Here is a 4,838-nt window from a genome sequence, read left to right as displayed (position 1 = left end):
GTGTCTTGGTTATGCTTTTGAAATTGATTTTTTTCATCTGCTTCCCTTCTAATCTATTGCCTAATATAATACTGTCTAGTCTACTAATGTCTCTGAAATCTGTCTTGTAGTTGAAACCTCTATTGCTATTAGTCCCTAATTTTTTTTACTGAATAAAGCCCTAGTCCCAACTGTGGTGTTGGGAATCTCTTTTCAATCTGGCCACAACCTACAATTCATAGTCTTTATTTCCTGTCATTGCCCCTCCCTTATGCCCCAGGCAAACTGAGATGTTTCCCATTCCTTGGAAACATTCCTTTCCTTTGTCCACACTTTGCTCATTCTCTTTTTCTAGAACATTATTTAACCATTTCTTTAGTCTCCCAAACTTCTTTTCCAACACCCTGCTCAGATGTCCTACCCTGCTCTCCTTTTCATCGGAACTTTCTGAAATATTTGGTGACATTTTTCCACTTGTGTACTTTTAAAAGAATTGCCTAATCACAAAGAATATTTTTTATTTTGTTTTTGAACTCTAACTTTTTGTTTTGAACTGAACTTAAAACTTGTTTTAAACTTATAATCATTATTCAAATGCATTTTGCTAGCTTAGAATTAGTGTTTTTAAAGGTTTTAAAAATCTATTATCAAGTCGCATGATCTGAAGTTAGATGAAATGTGATCTGTAGTATCTTGGTGAAAAAAAGATTTATTATGTGCATGTGCATTTCCTAGCCAATTTCTCAAGAAAGAAGAACAAATTCATGAGGTGTTTTTCTTTTTTTTTTTTTTTACCCCTGATAGATGTCTGTTTTTTGTTCAGTGACTTTCAGAATTTTTTTTAAGTTACAAAACCTATTTTTTTATACAAAGTCTTATGTAGAGCCCCAATAAGTGGCAAAACAGAGCCACTTTGATGTTATTGGGGGAAGACCCACAATCCCTCACTATCCATCTTCCACAATGGACCCCGAAACCATTGGTCTAGAGTATGATGTCCAGTCACTTCTTTAATGATAACAGTGCAGTTTAAAGCTGCTCTGGCTGATGACTGAAATATATTTCATAACTGGGCAAGTAAAACCTTAAATTTATGTTTATATTTTAAAAATAGCTTTGAAAATGACAAGGGAAAATATATTTCAAATGGTTAGTCTTCAAAGGAAACTTTTTTTAAAAGTTTGGGAAATGTATCTTAAAGTGATTTTGTAAGAACAGTTGAACGTTTATTTTCATTTAATGAGTTTCACATTCTAATAGAATATATTGATAATAACTTTTTTTTAATTTCCACAAAGAGATTAGAACTACCTAGAATTCTAATACCAAATCTGTTTCAGATATTTAATTCTTAAATATTAAAGGGTACATTCTCTAAATAAAACTGACCTTTTTGTCTTAATAATTTGTCAATAACTTCAGAATAAAAACAAATGCTATCTGTAAAAACCTATAAAAAGTCAAGAATGAGCTTAAAGTCAGATTTCTTTAAATAAGGTAATTGGTCTGCAATGCAGGAGACCTGAGTTTGATCCCTGGATTGGGAAGATCCCCTGGAAAAGGGACTGCCAACCCACTCCAGTATTCTTGCCCAGAGAATTCCATGGACAGAGGAGCCTGGCCAACTACAGTCCACGAGGTTGCGAAGAGTCGGAAACGACTGAGTGACAACACTTTCATTTTTCACTCAAATGTAAGCTTTCATGAATTTGAGATAAAGTCTTTTATTCCAGAAGTTATTTGTTCACATATAAAGTATAATTTTTTTTAAGTTACACTCTTACTTGTTTATATCTTAATTTTAATTTTGTTCTTATGGATAATCTTGTGTTTTTTGAGTTAAGTAATATGGAATTTCCTAAAATTTTGAATATTCATGTTACTTATCACCATGTTAAAAGCATTGCCTTCTTCGACATTTTTTCCTTCCTAAAATACTAGCTGACTCTTTGATAAGTTGTGCATAGGTTTAAAAAGGTAGAAGCAGTTGCAACACCCCTGAACCATGGAATTCCCATTCTTTTTTCCATGCCTTTTACTTTTCTTGCATAGCATCTATCTCTGTGAAATACTATACATATTTACTGATTTGCTTATTGTCTGTATACATATAATTAGAAGAGGTATTTTTGCCTATTATATTAATAGCTGCAGTACTCATTCATCTACCACTCCAATTACTTAGCACTCAAATACTTGCCAATGAAAGAAAACCTTGAAATAACAGATTTTTACAGAATTTTTTAAAGTTTTAATATTTTCAAGATCTTTCATTTGTAATAGTTTGAAAACATATATATAGTATGTATCATCATCTGTGACTTGACTCAAGAGAGGGCATCAAACATTGCTGTGGAATTAAAGTCAGCTTATTCTTCATACAGTCTTCTACTGTAAGTCAAACTGTCATTTTAATGAATGAAGAAGGTTGTATGAAAGACCACATTGACTCATTTAAATAGTCTTATTTTGATACTATTTGAATTTTATCTTTTTTTTTTTTTTTTTACTATTTGAATTTTAAAGAGAAAGCTTATGGCTCTTACAGAAAAAAAAATGGAAAAAGTATATTGTGCTATTTATTTACGTTAGGGAAAAATTGTACAGTTTACACACACAAGTCATACATTTACAGACATTTTCTTTAATTAATGTTACTCTATAATTGGAGAGGAAAAGTTAAAATTTTACATAACCTCCTGCTCCTTCTGCTTCTGTAACTCAGCTTGTTCCTTGTGAAGTCTGGATCATGTAGGTCTCAGAAAATGGGTACTGACAATACTAGAAACTGGAGCTTATCTCACTTGCCCTTGTCCTGCTCTTTGCAATCACCCAGCCCCTGCAAACCCACAAACCCGCCTAATCATGCCTATCCGTGTATAAAAACTCTGTAACCCCTTTGTCTGGGGCTCAGAGCTTTGCCTGCCGGTGTATTCATGTATTCATGAGTTCTCCAACTCCAAGTGTGGTGCTTGGCTTCTCAAGTACTGGTTTCTGCAACATAATATTTGTGTTTATTGAATACTTGTAAAGAAATATAAATGTGATAGACTGAAAAGTTACCTCAGGAGCCAATGTGTTTAAAGAAGTAAAATTAATCTTCAAATAGCTAAAATGTTAAGAGCTATTTCTGTCAATGCACTTAATGAGCATTCTTTATGCATTATTTTATGTAATTCCTACAGCCTTATGATGTCATCTATTATTGCTACTTTTCATTTTACAGTTAAGAAAACTGAAACTTAGATCAATTGGTATTTTAATTTTGACTTGAACTTTCAACCAGAAAATAACTTATTAATGTCAGGAAAGCAATGCATTGCTTTTGATGCCTTTTACTCTTGGTTTTCAGTTATATCTACTTTTATCATTTTAAGATTTATCAAAGGCAAATGTTTTGTGTTAATAGTATCATAATTTCCTTTTCATAAAAAATATTTATCATATGTTTTAGAGTATGTCTAAAGACATAAGTATGATGCTTAGAATTGCAAGTCTAAAAATGATGTAGTGGTGGGTACCCAAAGTTTTAATTCAGTAAATTTTGAGCAACAACTGCATATAAGTCACTGAATTTGGTACTATAGGGGATACAAAGATGAAAGTAATACAGTCCCAACTTCAAAGAAAGACAGTTTAGTTGCCATGAATACAGTGGATGCCTACCTTTATCTCTTCCACACTTCATCCTCCTATTCTTCAGTGTTTAACTCAGTACTGTGTTTGAGAAGAGAGTTGGAGTACAATGGCATTTTGGGGGACTGGGAGAATGGGGTACAGGGTAAGGAAGACCAGGAGAGTCTAAGCATAGCTGTCCAATCAGTGTACTGCAGATGTGTTACAGGTGCCAGCTTACTAGCAGCCAGGTGGCCTGGGGCTGCTTGCCATCTCAAGTTGTAAGCATTCTTGTTAGCTTGTCCTGATGGACTGAACAAATATTTTCTAAGAACACTATGGAGGGAAAATGTTGGAAAGTCCTGTACTTGAAGGAAATGATGAATGAAATAATACCTTTGTTAATCATATTAACTCTGACAGGAAGCATGTGGCATTAGAATACACCATAATATTATTCATATTTTCCCTTGAATCAACTCTGGGTTTCAACTTACATCTGCTTTTATCATCTATGACTTATTAAAGAGAAAGGTACAGATATTATATAAATAAATATATGTATATATATAAAATCTTAGTTCTAAGTAATATGAAGATAAAAATGATTTTTGAGGACAATCTTCTTATCATCAGTACTGGATATAGGCACATAGTGATTTACAAGGAGTTCAAAATGAATATATACAATGAGCCACTTAAAACATTTGTTTTGAGGCTTCCCAGGCTCAATGGTAAAGAATCTGCCTGCAATGCAGGAGACCCGGGTTTGATCCCTGAGTTGGGATGATCCCCGGGGGGAGGGAATGGCTACCATCTCCAATATTCTTGCCTGGAGAACCCCGTGGGTAGCGGAGCCTTGGCAGGCTACAGTCCACAGAGGTCACAAAGATTTGGACATGACTGAGTGACAACACACATTTTGAGGAAACATGATTTTAAATGTAGGTTTGTTCAAATCCTCTTTTCACTTTCCAATTGTAGAAATACAATATTCAAGGACACTTGCTGTTGGTGGTAATCATTTTTATTTAGTTTATCTAGAGCTGTAGACCAAATCCCAGCAGCAAAGTACTACTGTGACTTGTTTAACAAACTACACATTTAAGTTTTTGGACAGTTCACTCTAAGAGGATTACAGTTGAACTGCAGATGTTTAGCCAGGCCAGTTGGCTGTATCCAGAATTAAATGGAATTCTAATTAGAACAAATAACATATATATTCATCTGTATTATCCTAATCA

Source organism: Odocoileus virginianus, chromosome 1, assembly GCF_023699985.2.
Source record: "Odocoileus virginianus isolate 20LAN1187 ecotype Illinois chromosome 1, Ovbor_1.2, whole genome shotgun sequence".
Taxonomy (NCBI): domain Eukaryota; kingdom Metazoa; phylum Chordata; class Mammalia; order Artiodactyla; family Cervidae; genus Odocoileus; species Odocoileus virginianus.
Note: the sequence above shows the minus strand (reverse complement) of the source record.